This window comes from Aquarana catesbeiana, linkage group LG06 (genome assembly GCF_042186555.1).
Source record: "Aquarana catesbeiana isolate 2022-GZ linkage group LG06, ASM4218655v1, whole genome shotgun sequence".
Classification (NCBI taxonomy): Eukaryota; Metazoa; Chordata; class Amphibia; order Anura; family Ranidae; genus Aquarana; species Aquarana catesbeiana.
In genome coordinates this window covers 301786142-301804758 of record NC_133329.1, presented here as the reverse complement: position 1 = coordinate 301804758, position 18617 = coordinate 301786142, and the positions used below count along the sequence as shown (strand labels likewise).

Sequence of the window (18617 nt, the reverse complement as noted above, 5' to 3'; positions counted from 1 at the left end):
ATATATATATATATATATACATACATATTCTATTGCTTTATTATTTTATCTTCTACCTTATTTTTTTTTTAGAAAAACATTTTCTATTTTTTTTTAAATTTGATTATGTTTTCGAATTCGATTCGAATATGTTTTCGAATTCGATTCGAATATGTTTTCGAATTCGATTCGAATTCGTTCGTTTTTTTTCGGATTCGTTTAAATTCTTTACTTTTGTCATTCGGAAATTCGGATGCATCCGAATTTCCGAATAATGAAAAATTCGTCCGAATTTCGATTCGGAACGAAACGAAATGCACATGCCTAATAATAGCAAGTGAGTATATATCATTCATCCAAATGAACCCAGCAGGATGCAGTTCTGATTGCCCTAATAGCATACAGAATAAAGTTCGCTTAAGAGGGTCAAAACAAAACACTGGGATAAATACAAACTGGCTTTATTAGTACAAGAAAAACATTCCACAACAAATTAAACAAAAAAGAGGGCAAGGATAAATGGCTGACACAGACCAATTTAAAACTAAGACAACGTTGTCAAATGGTTAAAAACATAGTGAGCCACGGCTACACATCCCACACACACACACCAGATATTCACCACTTACATACACTATAGATAGAATAATTGGCTGTTTGTAAATCAGGAATAGGGGTAAGAAGTTCTTTGTTAACAAAGTATTCCTGTAAATAAGCTCCCAATAGTAAAGTTCAAACACAAACCAAATACGTGGTAAGCTGGTTTAGTGAGTAGATGATCTGAATATACTGATCTTGTATGAAAAAATAGCAATACAGTGGGGTCATTCCGTTGTAGAAGCACAGACCCTCAGCATAGGTTAGTGATCAGGTAATGCAGCAAATGAAGCAAGCAGCATAGCTAGAAAGGTCATAATCATCAGATACGAAAAGCAGATGCAGAGACAGAAGATGAATATTCATGCAGATATCAGCAGGGGGAGTGCTATAATCAGTTGGGACGCATCTATACAAGTACTGAGTGGGGTATGGATACTCTCACCAACTGTATGGAGTCCATCATCCACCAATAGCACCCCTGGAAGACTGTGGAGGACTGTGGCCAAGAGCGCCGCACCGCATTGGCCAGTGGATGTATTCGACTGGGGAGAAAGATCCCTCGCTGTGTGGTCGCTGCCTCCGTATAGTTCCACGTGTATCCGGGAAGGGGAACAGCCATCAGCTGTTTGTTCCGTGCTGACAAACAGATCAGATCAAGAGTGCGCGGTTCCCTGTGACGTGCTGTTGGCACGCTGCTGACGCGTTTCACCAGCTAATGGACGCTGGTTTCTTCAGAGCAGGGAGGAGTCGGAGAAATAGGTTTAAATAAGCGATGGAAGGTGCAATTCTTATCAATAACCACTAGATGCCATCCGACACAACTCTCAATGCAAAACATTCAGAAAAAAGTAAAAGTGATAATGATTGTCCAAAAAATACCCCAGATTTAGTGGTAGTGATATATCGATCCCTCACCATTGGGGTATCACTGCCACTAAATCTTTTTTGGACGATCGTCACCCCATGCCGGGGGCCCATAATGAATTTATTGTTGAATTACTTGAATTCATGTTGGACAACAATTTTTTTCAATTCTTGGGCAAATATTATGAACAGGTGAGAGGCACTAGCATGGGTGCACCCTGGGCTCCTTCCAACCTCTGGGAGGAGGAGGTTGTCTACAAGTCCTTGATGTACCTCAGCCACTGTCGTTGACGTCCTCATGGTATGGGTGTGTTCAGCTGAACAGCTTGTGGACTTTATGTCTCAATTAAATATCAATGAAAGAAATATACATCTGACCTACTCCTACCATGCCGACACACTTTCATTCCTTGATTTGCAAATCACTAGATCTGGAAATAGGATCACAACCAGTACTTTTCATATAGAGACAGCAGCCAATACCCTCCTTTTAGTACAGAGCCACCGTCCCAAATCTCTTATTAACGGGATACCCACAGGACAATTTCTGAGAATAAGGTGGAATTGTTCTGAGGATGAACAATTCCAAAATGAAGCACGATGTACCAGTGATTTAGAGAGAGGATATTCGCATTATTCTCTTAAAAAGGACAGAAACAATGCATTAAAGAAGAAACGTGAAGATCTCACCACACAGAAAAAGCCCCTGCAGCCCAATAATCATGAGCAGGATTTCCCTAGGATTATCACTAGATTTGGTTCTCAATGGACTAAGGTCCAGGAGATCCTTAATAGACATTGGCATATTCTGAGATCTGCCCCATTAATCGCCAACATAGTTAGTCCAAGACCCTTATTAACTGCTAAAAAGGCACGCAATCTGGGTGATGTTCTAGTCTATTCTGAATATACGCAAACCATAAGTGAGAATTGGCTCACCAGGTCTAAACCGTCCCCAGGCATGCATGCCTGCGGACATTGCACTATTTGCAAATACATACATCAAACCGATGTGTTCGCCAATCCATGCGGACGTAAAAATTATAAAATCAAACAGTTTATTAATTGTTCAACTACATGGGTCATTTATATGCTCACTTGCCCCTGTAACAAAATATATATAGGCAAAACTAAACGCCAACTCCACATTAGGATTGGCGAACGCATCGGTAGTACAAAGAAGAAGGATGATGATCGCCCGATCCCCCTACATTTCACCAAATTTCATAATGGTTACCCAAAAGGCCTGACAGTTAAGGGTATCTATGTGTTAAATCTGCCCCCTAGGAGGGGAGACTTTGATACCATTCTTCTCCAAAAGGAGAAGATGTGGACGTACTATTTGGACTCTATGGTACCCAAAGGGTTAAACACTGAATGCAGTCTACAGCCTTTTTTAGAGAAGTGATAACTGGGGTAATCTGTTGCTTTATTTCCTAGTTCCTACTAATCTATTTTGTCTTTTTCCTGTCGATTATGGCACTGTTTAATCTTTGATGACTATAAGAAATTTTATAACTTTCCTTTGTTTATATGGAATAGACTTATTTCCCTTTGTTTTTCGGTAACTTAACTCCCAGTGACGTTAATCTATTTTCTCCATCCTAGTCGTCATTGTTAATAAATTTTCTTTGTTATCATTATCTCAGTGCACTTTTCAAGTACTTTTTTGCTGAATGTTTTGCATTGAGAGTTGTGTCAGATGACATCTAGTGGTTATTGATAAGAATTGCACCTTCCATCGCCTATTTAAACCTATTTCTCTGACTCCTCCCTGCTCTGAAGAAACCAGCGTCCATTGGCTGGTGAAACACGTCAGCAGCGTGACGTCAGCACGTCACAGGGAACTGCGCGCTCTTTGATCTGATCTGTTTGTCAGCACGGAACAAACAGCTGACAGCTGTTTCCCTTCCCGGATACACGTGGAACTATACGGAAGCAGCGACCACACAGCGAGAGATCTTTCTCCCCAGTCGAATACATCCACTGGCTATTGGTGGATGACGGACTCCATATAGTTGGTGAGAGTATCCATACCCCACCCAGTACTTGTATAGATGCTTCCCAACTGATTATAGCACTCCCCCTGCTGATATCTGCATGAATATTCATCTTCTGTCTCTGCATCTGCTTTTCATATCTGATGATTATGAACTTTCTAGCTATGCTGCTTGCTTCATTTGCTGCATTACCTGATCACTAACCTAAGCTGAGGGTCTGTGCTTCTACAACGGAATGACCCCACTGTATTGCTATTTTTTCATGCAAGATCAGCATATTCAGATCATCTACCCGCTAAACCAGCATACCACATATTTGGTTTGTGTTTGATGAACTTTACTATTGGGAGCTTATTTACAGGAATACTTTGTTAACAAAGAACTTCTTACCCCTATTTCTGATTTATAAAAAGCCAATTATTCTATCTATAGTGTATGTAAGTGGTGAATATCTGGTGTGTGTGTGTGGGATGTGTAGCCGCAGCTCCCTATGTCTTTAACCATTTGACAACGTTGTCTTAGTTTTAAATTGGTCTGTGTGAGCCATTTATCCTTGTCCTCTTTTTGTTTAATTTGTTGTGGAATTTTTTTTTTGTACTAATAAAGCCAGTTTGTATTTATCCCAGTGTTTTGTTTTGACCCTCTTAAGAGAACTTTATTCTCTTAATTGTTGCTCTACATAAAGATGGCCTAGGCTATAAGAAGATTGCCAAGACCCTGAAACTGAGCTGCAGCACATGACCAAGACCATACAGCGGTTTAACAGGACAGGTTCCACTCAGAACAGGCCTCACCGTGGTCGACCAAAGAGGTTGAGTATGCGTGCTCAGAGTGAATTCCAGAGGTTGTCTTTGGGAAATAGATGTATGAGTGCTGCCAGCATTGCTGCAGAGGTTGAAGGGGTGGGTCAGCCTGTCAGTGCTCAGACCATACGCCGCACACTGCATCAAATTGGTTTGCATGACTGTCATCCCAGAAGGAAGACTCTTCTAAAGATGATGCACAAGAAAGCCTGCAAACAGTTTGCTGAAGACAAGCAGACTAAGGGCATGGATTACTGGAACCACGTCCTGTGGTCCGATGAGACCAAGATAAACTTATCTGGTTCAGATGGTGTCAAGCGTGTGTGACGGCAACCAGGTGTAGTACAAAGACAAGTGTGTCTTGCCTACAGTCAAGCATGGTGGTGTCATGTTCTGGGGCTGCATGAGTGCCAGCACTGGGGAGCTACAGTTCATTGAGGGAACCATGAATGTCAACATGTACTGTGACTTCCCAAAGCAGAGCATGATCCCCTCCCTTCATAGACTGGGCCGCAGGGCAATATTCCAATATGATAACGACCCCAAACACACCTGGGTAAAGGTGATGGACTGGCCAAGCATTTCTCCAGACCTAAACCCTATTGAGCATCTGTGGGGCATCCTCAAATGGAAGGTGGAGGAGCGCAAGGTCTCTAACATCCACCAGCTCTGTGATGTCGTCATGGAGGAGTGGAAGAGGATTCCAGTGGCTACCTGTGAAGCTCTGGTGAACTCCATGCCCAAGAGGGTTAAAGCAGTGCTGGAAAATAATGGTGGCCACACAAAATATTGACACTTTGGGCACAATTTGAACAATTTCACTTAGGGGTGTACTCACTTTTGTTGCCAGCAGTTTAGACATTAATGGCTGTGTGTTGACTTATTTTGAGGGGACAGCAAATTTACACTGTTATACAAACTGTACACCCACTACTTTACATTGTGGCAAAGTGTCATTTCTTCAGTGTTGTCACATATAATAAAAGATATAATAAAATATTTACAAAAATGTGAGGGGTGTACTCACTTCTGTGAGATACTGTGTGTATATATATATATATATATATATATATATATATATATATATATATATATATATATATATATATATATATATATATATAGTACCGGACACTTTATTAGGGACACCTGTTAAATTGCTTGGTAACACAAATCGGAAATCAGCCAATCACATGGCTGCAACTCAATGTATTAAGGCATCTAGACTTGGTGAAGATGACTTGCTGAAGTTTAAACCAAGCATCGGGGAAGAATGGGGATTGAAGTGACTTTGAACATGGCATGGTTGTTTGTGCCAGATGGGCTGGTGTGAGTATTTCAAATACTGCTGGGATTTTCACACACAACCATCTCTAGGGCTTACAGAGAATGGCCCGAAAGAGAAAATACCCAGTGGGCAGCAGTTGTGTGGACGAAAATGCCTTGTTGCTGTCAGAGGTCAGAGGAGAATGGGCCGACTTGTTCAAGATGATAGAAAGACAATAGTAACTCAAATAACCACTCGTTACAACCAAGGTATGCAGAATACCATCTCAGAATGAACAACATATCGAACCTTGAAGCAGATGGGCTACAGCAGCACCACACCTGGTGCCACTCCTGTCAGCTAAGAACAGGAAACTAAGGCTACAATTTACAGAGGCTCACCAAAATTGAACAATAAAAGATTGGAAAAACATTGCCTGGTCTTATGAGTTTCGATTTGAGCTGCAACATTCAGATGGTAGGGTCAGAATTTGGCGTAAACAACATGAAAGCATGGATTCATTCTGTCTTGTATCAACAGTTCAGGCTGGTAGGGGTGGTGTAATGGTGTGGGGGATATTTTCTTGGCACACTTTGGGCCCCTTTGTACCAATTGAGCATTATTTAAAGGCCACAACCTACCTGAATATTGTTGCTGACCATGTCCATCCCTTTATAACTACAGTGTACCCATCTTCTGGTGGCTACGTCCAGCAGGATAATGCACCATGTCACAAAGCTCAAATCATCTCAAACATGACAATGAGTTTTACTGTACTCCAGTGGCCTCCAGTGTCACCAGATCTCAAACCAATAGAGCACCTTTGGGATGTGGTGAAACGGGAGATTCGCATCATGGATGTGCAGCCGACAAATCTGCAGCAACTGTGTGATGCTATCATGTCAATATGGACCAAAATCTCTGAGGAATGTTTCCAACAATCTATGCCACAAAGAATGAAGGCAGTTCTGAAGGCAAAAGGGGGTCCAACCCGGTACTGGCAAGGTTTACCTAATAAGTGGCTGGTGAGTGTATATATATATATATATATATATATATATATATATATATTTATATATAATTTTTGTGCGATTTTTTCAAAGGACTTTTTGATCATATTCTCCTATATATATTATTGTTGCTACTGAGTTGTTCACGCATACCGCAAGAAGTGTACTTGAAATCTGCGTTATTTGAGCATTTGTTGTAACATGCAAAACATCATTTATGTTTATAAGTCGATCTGCTCTATTCCCAGCTATATGTCTGGCAGTGATGACTCTGTATAGACAAACACCACTTGAAGATATGACTAAGGGATTGATGTTTTAAATAAGACATACCCAAGTCACGTTACATTTGTTTTTTACATTACAAAGTACAATTATTCAAAGTGTTGCTGATGGGTTTCATCTATTTGAACAAGTCTGTAATGTTTACTAACTTAAGAAATGTTATTATTGCTTGGATACCTTATTACCTATCGTGCTTAGTCTACATGTCTTCATTCCTTCCATTTTCCACTTCCCCACACCCTCAACACTACAGACTAAATAAATGAAATATAAGCTTCATGGCTTTAAACAAAGCACACCATGGTCCTGTTTTTACTGTGAAATCCATTTTCTTTTTTTTCCCCATTATTTATTCACTGTAAATTTGTTCTTTGGCTGGACTCCTGTTCTGTCCTAGACGGAGTTAAGAACTGAGATCTCCTGGGAGATTAACACCAGGTCACCGACCAATGGCAAAACTGCATTTTTAATGTACCAATCTTACTTGGTTTTATGATGCAACTTGCAGTTCATAAATCTTGGTGGAATAATGTTGTGTTTAGGATGCCATAATCTGGATGCCAATTTGGGCTGGTACAAGTAAAGCCAAAAATGTCTGGAACTTAATGAAAGTTATAGAGAGAGAAAGAAAGAGATTGAAAGAGAACTTGGGAAAGGAGAGAGTGGGACCTAGAGAGAATGACCAGTGTGTTTTTTTAGTGTTGAGTAAATCCAAACAGTGGAGAACTCAGAAGACCTGCTGTGCAACTGCAGCCCCGAGAACGAATGAAAGGCAGCTTCTTGTCATGTTTCTGGGAGGATAACCACAACACATATTTCAGTCAGGTTCGCCCTGTTTTCAGAAAGTTCATATATTTATAGCATTCCAGGTTCAGTGTGCAGCATTTATTCTGCAAGCTTGCAACAAAAAAAAAATACACCAATACTTTTTATGAGGTGCTATAGGTATAATGCAGACATATATAATACATAAAGTATGTGAGACAGAAGCCTTAAAGGCATAGTTCACCCTTACCAAAAAACTGCCTATGCAGATAAGGGACATCTGGAGAGAGAAACAACCTGTGCAGCTTTGGCTAAAGTTGAATAAAGCCCTTGCAATAGGTGTAGTCAATTAATGTACCTCATGAAGCCTGACTGAAAAGCTTCTAGGATGTTTCTAATGATGTTGCTAGGAAAACTTCTCACCTTCACCATTACAGGAGCAAGCCCTTTCTCTGAAACACCTCACGTGTGCTTTCTTTCCCCTGATGCAGTAGCTCTGAGCTCAGCATTTGAGAGCTCTCTCCTGTGCTGGTGAAGGTAAGCAGTAACACTAGTAATACTAGGCTTCTCTTAGTAACATCCTTAGCAGCATCCCAGAAGTTTCCCAGTCAGGATTCATGAGGTATGTAAATGGCTTATACTTATAACAAGGGCATTATTTAACTTTAGTTAAAGCTGCATATCTTGTTTTTAACCAATTTAGTACTGCGCTACAGCCAAAAGATGGCTACAGTGCAGTACTATAGTTCTGGGAGGGCATCCATAGATGTCTTACCAGAACCCCGCCCCCTGCGCGCCTCTTGCGGCGCATCAGGTGTGCTCTGTGAGTGCTGTGTCCTTCAGCAGATCACAGATTGAGGTAAATGGTCAATCACAATGCCCCTTTACCATATGATCAGCTGTGTCCAATCACAGCTGATCACATGTAATCAGATTTGCCGGTTTTCGGCAGTCCTTTTCTCATGCGCTGTGTCTGTGTGAGGAAAGAAGTGCTGATAGCCTGTCAGCACACGGCTTACAGTGATAATCAGGGCACTGATTATGAGTGTCCTGAATATCAGTCCTGCCTATCAGTGCCCATTAGTCCTGGCTATCAGTGCCAATCAGTCCTGGCTATCAGTGCCCATCAGTGCCGCTTCATCAGTGCTCATCAGCGCCACCTTATCAATGCAGCCTCATCACTGCCCATGAATTTGTGTGAAACAAATTATTAAAATGTCATATGGTTAGAGTGCTGCGTGATCGCGCAATTGTCATTCAAAGCGGAACAGCGCTGAAAGCTGAAAATTGGCCTGGGCACTATGTGCCCGGTATTAAGGTGGTTAATCTGCAGACATCCCTTATCTGCTTAAGGAGCTTTTTGCTAAAGGTAAACTTAAAACTTGCCCTAATCTTTCATCAAAGAATTCATCTCTTCATCTCAACCTTATTTTTGGCAGATAATGTGCCATGCCTGCATATCTGGAGAAGGTGAGCCAAGATGCTTGTAGAGATACTTTACACCTCTTTGTTTTTGTATGACTTTTTTGGTGGTGGTGGTCGGGAGTGGAGGGGGGGTACTGGAGCCCTTAGCCCCAATCATGTGCACAATGGCCCAAAACTCTGTAACAAAGGAGGTTTATAGTGACAGCATACACTTTCATTTTATAACATCGGGATTGTCATATCAATACAAACAATAGTTATTTTTGACAATCAAATATAACCTTACTTGAATCTCCTTTCATGTTGTGAGTGCTGCCTATCTGCCGGTCACCTCTTTCCACAACTTCCTGGATTCTCTAAATGCTTTGCAGCTTCTCCTCTGCTGTTTACTTTCAGACCCCTTTCACACTGGAGGCGTTTTTCAGGCGCTACAGTGCTAAAAATAGCGCCTGAAATAAGCCTCAATTACAAACCCAGTGTGAAAGCCCGAGTGCTGTGCTGGAAGGGCGTCACAAAAAGTCCTGCCATACTGAATACACCGCTCTTCCACTGCTCCTGCCCAATTAAAGCAATGGGGCAGCGCCGCCATACCGCCAGCAAAGCGCCGCTGCAGCAGCATTTTGCGGGTTAAAACCGCCCGCTAGCGGCCGAATAGCGCCACTAAAACGATGGTAAATCGGCAATAAAAATAGCTCCACTTTACCGCCGACGCCCGGGGCGGCTCAGTGGGAAAGGGGTCTCAACCTCTAAGGCGCTCAAATTCCATGGTACCTTGCTGCCTGCAATCTCTGATTGTGGTACTGACTCTGAAATGTGTGACACAGCAGTGACTACCCACAAGGCATAGTGAATACATGTCACAGTATTCAAGGAAGTAGGGGATCTTAAAAAAGGAAGTTTACAAACTTTCAGTTCATTCGGATTAGTATGAGTAGGCTAGAAATAATTGAAACACAGGTGTCCGTTTATGAAACTGTAATCAGTAAAGACACCCGCCAGCTCTCCCTTTTTGGAGTGACTGCGGCCGCCCTGTCTTCGAACTGAGGACCTTGACAATCTGCAGTTTAATGCTATGCCTCTGAGCTATACCCCCCTTCCCTTTTCTTCACGGTTTGAATTATTATCTTTTTTTTCCTTTCTAAACTGGCTCGACAGCATCGGTAAAAACACTCGCTGGCTCTCCCATTTTGGCGCGACTGCTGGCAAAATGCTGAGGGGGCAACCAGATTTGTACTGAGGACCTCTCAATCTGCACTTGAATGCTCTACTACTGAGATATGCCCCCTTAGCCTTTTGCCTACAGTTGGAATTTTTTTCTAAACTGGCTTGATGGCATTGGTAAAGCACTTGCCAGTTTGCCCTTTTTGGTGCAACTGCAAGGGCACCCAGATGTGAACCAAGGACCTCTTGATCTGCAGTAGAATGCTCTGCCACTGAGCTATGCCTGACATGCCTTTTCTGCATGGTTTGAATTTTTAGTTTTTTCCTAAACTGGCTCGACTGCATCGGTAAAGACACTCGCCGGCTCTCCTGTGGGCAAAACGCTGATGGGGCACCCAGATTTGAACCAAGGACCTCCCGATCTGCAGTCAAATGCTCTGCCACTGAGCTATACCCCCTTTGCTGTTTCCTCAAAGTTTGATTTTTTTTTCTTAACTGGCTTGATGGCATCGGTGAAGACTAGGGATGAGCTGAACACCCCCCCCCCCCCGGTTTGGTTCGCGGCAGAACATGCGAACAGACAAAAAATTTGTGCGAACACCGTTAAAGTCTATAGGACTCGAAAGTGAAAAATCAAAAGTGCTAATTGTGAAAGCTAATATGCAAGTTATTGTCATAAAAAGTGTTTGGGGACCCGGGTCCTGCCCCAGGGGACATGTATCAATGCAAAAAAAAGTTTTAAAAAAGGCAGTTTTTTCGGGAGCAGTGATTTTAAGAATGCTTAAAGTGAAGCAATAAAAGTGTAATATTCCTTTAAATATCGTGCCTGGGGGGTGTCTATAGTATGCCTGTAAAGTGGCGCATTTTTCCCGTGTTTAGAATAGTCCCTGCACAAAATGACATTTCTAAAGGAAAAAAGTCATTTAAAACTGTTTGCGGCTGTAATGTAATGTTGCCCCCCCAGTCCATTACCGGGCCCTTTGGGTCTGGTATGGATATTAAGGGGAAGCCCACACCTAAATAAAAAAAAAAAGGCGTGTGCCCCCCAGGACTTATACAGCAGTACACAGGCACAGCAGTATACAGGCGGTCCCCGGGTTACAAACAAGATAGGGACTGTAGGTTTGTTAAGTTGAATCTGTTTGTAATTTGGAACAGGTACATTTTTTAAGTGTAGCTCCAGCCCAAAAATCTATTTTTAAGCTTTTTGGATAATATAGGGAAGGGTTATCATCCCTGTAACATTTGTTTTGCTGTCTGTGCCCCTGTTCAGAAGATTTTACCTCACTTTCTGTCCCAATGACAATTGAATTTGGAAAATTTTGGGTTATTAGGGAAACAAGGATTGGTGATAAAGCATCAGTGGAGACACCTTTTTCCCATATTAATTCCTACAGGAGAGAATTTCCCTTCCTAGGGGTAGATTTCCCCTCACTTCCTGTTGTCTCTCTCTGTTTGTAAGTAGGAGTCGTTTGTAAGTTGGATGTTTGAAAATAGGGGACCACCTGTATATTATATGGCCTGCCCTATACACTCTGCAGAAAATTGGGCCTTAGGTGTTGATGGTACCAGAACACTGTAAGCCCTCACAGTTATTCTTGGTGGGAGATGGAACGGGCCCTGCTGTGAAATATATCAAGAATTGTAATTACATGCCCCTGTTAAATAGGGGCAAAAAAATTGGGCCTTAGGCGGTGGTGGTGCTACAACACTATAACCCCTCACAGATACTCTTGGTGGGCACAGGAATGGGCCCTGCTGTGAAATATTAGATCAAAATTGTACTTACATGCCCCTGTTAAACAGGGGCAGAAAAATTGGGCCTTAGGCAGTGGTGGTGGCAGTGCCACAACACTGTAACCCCTCACAGATACTCTTGGTGGGTGCAGGAATGGACCCTGCTGTCAAATATTAGATCAAAAATTGTAATTACAATACAGTGCAGCCGTAGTGCAGTTGCTACTACTTTTCTGGTGGTGTACACAGTACACAATACAGTGCAGCCGTAGTGCAGTTGGTACTACTTTTCTGGTAGTGTACACAGTACACAATACAGTGTAGTGCGGTGTTGCAAAACAAAATATACATCATGTACAGAAGGCCACCAAGGAGAGGCAGACGCTCACAGGCCACTAAAAGAGGGCAAGTAGGCTCTGTGTCTACAGTCAACAGTGCTGGTCATGTACATGGTGCATCCTCTGCCGGTGGCCGTGGGGCACACTTGTCCTTTTTTTCTGCTGCTGGCCGTGTTATTGAGCCAGAACATGCAGAAGAGTTGATAGAGTGGATAACAAAGCCATCCTCCTCATCCTCTGTCACTCAGGCTCAGAGTAGTTTTCCTTCCTATGCAGCTGGCAAAGTGGCCTATTCCACCGGCTCCTTGTTCACAGTCACTCCTTCTGTAGCCCCACTATCATGCACGGAGGAGTCCCCCAAACTATTCGACCACAGTGTCGGGTACATGCTGCTGGAGGATGCACAGCGATTTGAAGGCTCCAATGTTGGCTCCCAGGTTGAGGAAGGGAGTAACGTGAGCCTAGAGAGAGGGGGTGCCCAAGAAGGACAAGAAACTGGCAGTCATGTTCCCCCAGCTGCAGCATAGTGCCAAGTTTGCTCCAGTGACGAGGAGGGAGGGGATGATGAGGTCACTGACTCTACTTGGGTGCCTGATAAAATAGAGGAGGAGGAGGAGGCACAACTCCAATGAGGCAGGATGTCCTCTAGGGGGCAGCTTAAGGGCAGCCACCCTACTGCATCACACTGCAGGGCTCCGCAGGTGCAGGGCGCTGCTGACTCCCTGCTGATTTTGAAAAGTTCCTTGGTGTGGGCCTTTTTGGACACATGTGCAGTAGATAGCACCTTTGCTGTTTGCAAACTATGTCTGAAGTGGATCAAGCGTGGCCACAACAGCAGCCGCTTGGGCACCACATGCTTGACCAGACATATGACGACCCCCCATGCAGTCTTTTTACCATATACTATATTTGAGATTTAATATATCTCAGATATGATTTAGGTTAAATGAGAGTTCATTGACCATGAGTGAAAGCTTTAACACAATAATCTATCTATAGTCTACACCAAGGAAGAAAATATTAGGTTAAAATAAGAGAATTACATGAAGGAATACAGAGTATATTCCTGAAAACATTAATCTACAAACATATTTAGTTACAAGTAAAATGCAGACCTTTCCCTTAATTACCCTTTGCACCAAGGTTCCATTCTGATGGTTGCTCTCCCATAAAAGTTTGTGTTTCCCTCCAATCTAGTCTGTGTATATTAGTGGTTCAAAAAGCGTGTTTTGACCAAGCCTAGCAGCAATGTCACACGCCCTAAGGTGAGCAGCTAGCACCTGTGTGTGGATACAGCACCTTGCCTCTGGCATTTCACTGAATCACATGGATTTTTGAAGCACTTATGGACTATTTTGAATATTGCACAATACACTGCAGCACTTTATATTTTAATTTTTAATATATTTCACTGGTATATATATTCTTCATCTTGTGTGTGTATATATATATATATATATATATATATATATATATATATATATAATTTTTTTTGCAAATTTTTCAAAGGACTTTTTGATCATATTCACTTATATATTATTGTTGCTACTGAGTTGTTCACGTATTTGCACATTATCACTTTAATAACAATATTGCATGGATTGCACATTTTAGCACTTTATGCTATATGTTTCTTTGATAGCGCAGCGTATTTATATAGTAAATAATATACATAAACAGATATTCAAATAGGAATAAAAATAAAGGAGCTATTCTAATTTACAATTTGGCCAGAGTGGTACAGGTCTGTGTATTGTTATAGGTCAGGTCTTCCCTACATGTTTCGCCAAGGCATTGGCTTCCTCAGGGGAATAAGGCGTGACCGATATTAAAGAGATAGCTCTATGAAAAGAAAAAAGAGAAAAACAAAAAATATAAAAACATAGCATAAACTTGGTATTAAAAAAATATAAAAAAGAGACACGCTGCATCACATGGGAATGAAAGCGACTTGGCATTAAAAATCCAACCCACCCACAGATAGAAAACCAACACCCCAATACCTACCCCAGTATGCTCGCCGGCAGAGTCGGCACAGGTTCCCCCCCGAAAGTGGCAACCCAACACCACTGTAGTGTGGTTGCAGGGGGCAAAAAGCGACCAATAAAACTAAAATAAAAAGAAGGGATATTAGATGGAGACATTTAGCTCAAGTAGAGCCATGAAATGTCCCAATAAGGAGGGCCAACATGACCTCAATACCTACCCAATATATATATAGAACAAATTTAAAACAGGGGCGCTGAAAGGACCGAAAAGGATTCAATCAAGCAAGGAGAGACTATATTTTAAAGTAAATATGCCTGGATTGTAATGACTGAAATATAAAACAAAAGGGACAATTAGTGAATAAATGGGTCACTATTAAAAATATTAATAATCATTAAATCATTTGCACTGAAAAAAGGGGATTGTATATATGAATAGTGACTATAACTTACCCTTCATAGGTAGTGCGTGTATCTTAGCTTAAATAAATAGCTCAGATGGCCATGAAATAAGGCATTGAAGAGAGTGCCTGGACAAAAGGCAAAACAGTCCAGAAAATGTACAGCCAAGGAAATCCTACGGTGAGGAAGAGAAATAGAATTTGAGGAATGGGATGACATTTTAAAGATGAGTATAAAGCGTGTGGGCGGTAATCCCTTAGCCATTGTACCAACCTTTTGGACACACGAGGACAGAAGCAGCGCCCCTGTAGAACCAGCGATAGACCACTGGCTCAGACTGCTTTTATACCCCCTACCAGGGCGGCGTGTGATGTCACCGACCCGGGAGTGGACAAGATGCGGCCATCACACCTGCGCGATATCCACAGTCAGGGCCTACAATGCCCAGAATGCCTGGTGTGACGTCAATCGCGTCACACGACCTAAACAACAAGTGCGAAGGGACATGGACGGAGACGCCAGGGCACCATCCAATGAGGATGGAACACAGAGATGGAACGGGCACCAATAAGGGCAGATGGAGGCATAGACAGAAGATACGAGAAAGGGATAAGGGGCGAAGGATGGCCGCAGCCGGGCCCAGTGTCATAGAACAACGGGACCTTGGATGTCCATACAGCCATGGGTAGTGATAGAGCTATCCACCCTACAGGAATGAACCCCACGCGCCTCAGAGACAGCGGGATATCAAGATGGATGGAAAAATGCGGAGAAAGGAAGGGGGTGGATGGGGGGATGGATCAGTGGGACAGAGAGGTGCAATGCAGAGCTCCAATGCAGGCAAAAATTAGTCCCACATCTACCAAAACACATCCCCAGCTCAAGCAGCACGTTTGAAAAATGAAAGAGTGCATGGAAAATACAATATTAAAAAAAGTAAATAATACAGTGTCAAAAGAACAAAAAATACATTAAAAAACACATTGTATCAAAATAACAATTGATTTGGTAAAGAATACATATATCAATACAGAAATTTTGATAGAATAATAACAGTCTAAATACAGAAAATGGACTTAATAATTTTATAGATACCCCCAGAATGGTTAGGAAGTCCAAAACAAAAAACAGTGAATAGCCAGATTGTTAGTATGGGAGGAAGAGGGGAGGGGAGGGAATTGACTAATGAGATCAAATAGTAGCCAGGGGCCCTCAGACATAGACCAAGTGATAGCATGCGAAGACACATTGAATCAATAGATTTTTGAAATGTAAACAATTCAAGTATAAAAAATAGAATTACTGAAAGAATATAGTAATTTGTACAAGCGCTGCCATGACTAGAGAAAAGACTTGAAACTGATATATTCGTTTAAGCCAGGATATTTAATGACATCTAAGGTATATGTCCAATTAGTTTCTAACTGCAACAGAGTTGTGTCAATTCCTCTGCCCCGCACATGTGCCGGTACATTTTCAAGTGCGACGAAATGGACAATACTGGAGTCAAAATCAAGTTGGCAACCAATGTGTCTGTTTAAAGCAGTGGTGGTTAGACATTTAAACAGAGGCATAATATGATCTTGAATGCGTTTGAAAAAAGGGCGTTTCGTCTTACCGACGTAGAAACATCCACACTGGCATAAAGCCAGGTAGACGACTCCTACAGTTTTACAAGTGACTCTGTGTTTAACTGTGTAAACATGACCGTTGGGTAGGGTGACATCTCTAGAGTTGGATATAAAAGAACAAATGTCACATGTCCCACATGAGAATGTACCTCGAGATGTAGAATTGTTGGAATTTCTGGGCATGTAATGACTAGTTACCAGGCAGTCCCTAAGGAATGGAGACCGTCGGTACGTAATCATGGGGTAAGGTTTAATATATTTCTTGATAGTGCTGTCTGCAGTAACGGCCAGTATTTAGTTAAAATACCTTTCATCTGGGTATGTCGTTGAGAAAATTGGGTAATGACACGGACCGATTGGTCAGTGGATGAGGATCTCTTCGAATGGATAAGGTCCTTTCTATTTAGTTTGGCTACTTTGTTGAATGCCTTTTGCAGAAGGGATCTACTGTATCCTCTTTGATGTAATCTAGACTATAGATCATTAGCTGCATGGTGGAAATCCACATCTAAAGTACAGTTTCTTCACAGTCATAGAAACTGACTGTAGGGAATGCTGTCCAGCAGTGACTATGGGTGTGCACTGCTGGCATGCAAAATTGTATTGCCGGCAGAAGGCTTACGATAAAGTGAAAAATGAAGGATTCCCTCAACATGGATTTGTTAAAAATTAAATCCTTGATTGGCTACACTCCATTGTAAATTTCAAATTAAAGTTGTTAATAGCCAGTGAATCCACCAGCCATGAGAGTTCATCCCTTGTTCCGGTCCAAAAAATTAAAATGTCATCTATATACCTATGCCAAGCTAGAACATGGTGTAGTAGTTCCGATAGATGATCATTGGCAAAAAGTAACCTCTCCCACCCCCCCAGGTACAGGTTGGCATAGGAGGGGGCACACTTGGTCCCCATAGCCGCCCCCTGCACCTGGAGGAAGTGGGAGGAGCAAAATAAAAATACATTACATGTCAATATGAACTCCAACAGCTGTAAGACGAACTGGCTATATAGGTCAAATGTAGGTCCCCGTTCTTTAAGTTGGGTATGGATAACCTCGATTCCCTTTTTGTGTGGGATAGAATTGTAAGGACTCTTGACATCAAGGGAAACCAGCCTAATGTTGGGAGGAAGTTGTTTACCATCTAGATTTCGAAGCAAGTCAAATGTATCTTAGGCACCCGGATTTGAACCGAGGACCTCTCGATCTGCAGTCGAATGCTCTGCCACTGAGCTATGCCCCCCTCGCCTTTTCATCATGCTTTGAATTTTTTTTTTTTTCCAAAACCGGCTCGACGGCATCGGCAAAGACACTCGCCGGCTCTCCCTTTTCGGCGCGACCGCGGGCAAAATGCTGAGGGGGCACCCGGATTTGAACCAAGGACCTCTCGATCTGCAGTCGAATGCTCTGCCACTGAGCTATGCCAACCTCGCCTTTTCGTCACACTTTGAATTTTTTTTTTTTTTCCAAAACCGGCTCGACGGCATCGGCAAAGACACTCGCCGGCTCTCCCTTTTCGGCGCGACCGCGGGCAAAATGCTGAGGGGGCACCCGGATTTGAACCGAGGACCTCTCGATCTGCAGTCGAATGCTCTGCCACTGAGCTATGCCCCCCTCACCTTTTCATCACGCTTTGAATTTTTTTTCTTTTCCCCAAAACCGGCTCGACGGCATCGGCAAAGACACTCGCCGGCTCTCCCTTTTCGGCGCGACCGCGGGCAAAACGCTGAGGGGGCACCCAGATTTGAAGCGAGGACCTCTCGATCTGCAGTCAAATGCTCTGCCACTGAGCTATGCCCACCTCGCCTTTTCGTCACGCTTTGAATTTTTTTTTTTTCCGAAACCGGCTCGACGGCATCGGCAAAGACACTCGCCGGCTCTCCCTTTTCGGCGCGACCGCGGGCAAAACGCTGAGGGGGCACCCGGATTTGAACCGAGGACCTCTCGATCTGCAGTCGAATGCTCTGCCACTGAGCTATGCCCCCCTCGCCTTTTCGTCACGCTTTGAATTTGTTTTTTTTCCCAAAACCGGCTCGACGGCATCGGCAAAGACAATCGCCGGCTCTCCCTTTTCGGCGCGACCGCGGGCAAAACGCTGAGGGGGCACCCGGATTTGAACCGAGGACCTCGCGATCTGCAGTCGAATGCTCTGCCACTGAGCTATGCTCCCCCTCGCCTTCTCGTCACGCTTTGAATTTTTTTTTTTTTCTCCAAAACCGGCTCGACGGCATCGGCAAAGACACTCGCCGGCTCTCCCTTTTCGGCGCGACCGCGGGCAAAACGCTGAGGGGGCACCCGGATTTGAACCGAGGACCTCTCGATCTGCAGTCGAATGCTCTGCCACTGAGCTATGCCCCCCTCGCC

General features: G+C 43.0%; 6 non-coding genes across 6 annotated transcripts; all 6 read right to left on the bottom strand.

Annotated features, from left to right (window-relative positions):
* Positions 1-17419: 17419 nt before the first annotated feature.
* On the bottom strand, positions 17420-17495 carry TRNAC-GCA (transfer RNA cysteine (anticodon GCA)). The gene has a single exon. It is a non-coding gene; the product is annotated as a tRNA-Cys (tRNA).
* Positions 17496-17609: 114 nt separating this feature from the next.
* On the bottom strand, positions 17610-17683 carry TRNAC-GCA (transfer RNA cysteine (anticodon GCA)). Its single transcript has one exon. It is a non-coding gene; the product is annotated as a tRNA-Cys (tRNA).
* A 112-nt stretch (positions 17684-17795) lies between these two features.
* TRNAC-GCA (transfer RNA cysteine (anticodon GCA)) lies at positions 17796-17867 on the bottom strand. Its single transcript has one exon. It is a non-coding gene; the product is annotated as a tRNA-Cys (tRNA).
* Positions 17868-18166: 299 nt separating this feature from the next.
* TRNAC-GCA (transfer RNA cysteine (anticodon GCA)) lies at positions 18167-18238 on the bottom strand. Its single transcript has one exon. It is a non-coding gene; the product is annotated as a tRNA-Cys (tRNA).
* A 113-nt stretch (positions 18239-18351) lies between these two features.
* TRNAC-GCA (transfer RNA cysteine (anticodon GCA)) lies at positions 18352-18423 on the bottom strand. Its single transcript has one exon. It is a non-coding gene; the product is annotated as a tRNA-Cys (tRNA).
* Positions 18424-18539: 116 nt separating this feature from the next.
* TRNAC-GCA (transfer RNA cysteine (anticodon GCA)) lies at positions 18540-18611 on the bottom strand. Its single transcript has one exon. It is a non-coding gene; the product is annotated as a tRNA-Cys (tRNA).
* Positions 18612-18617: the final 6 nt, after the last annotated feature.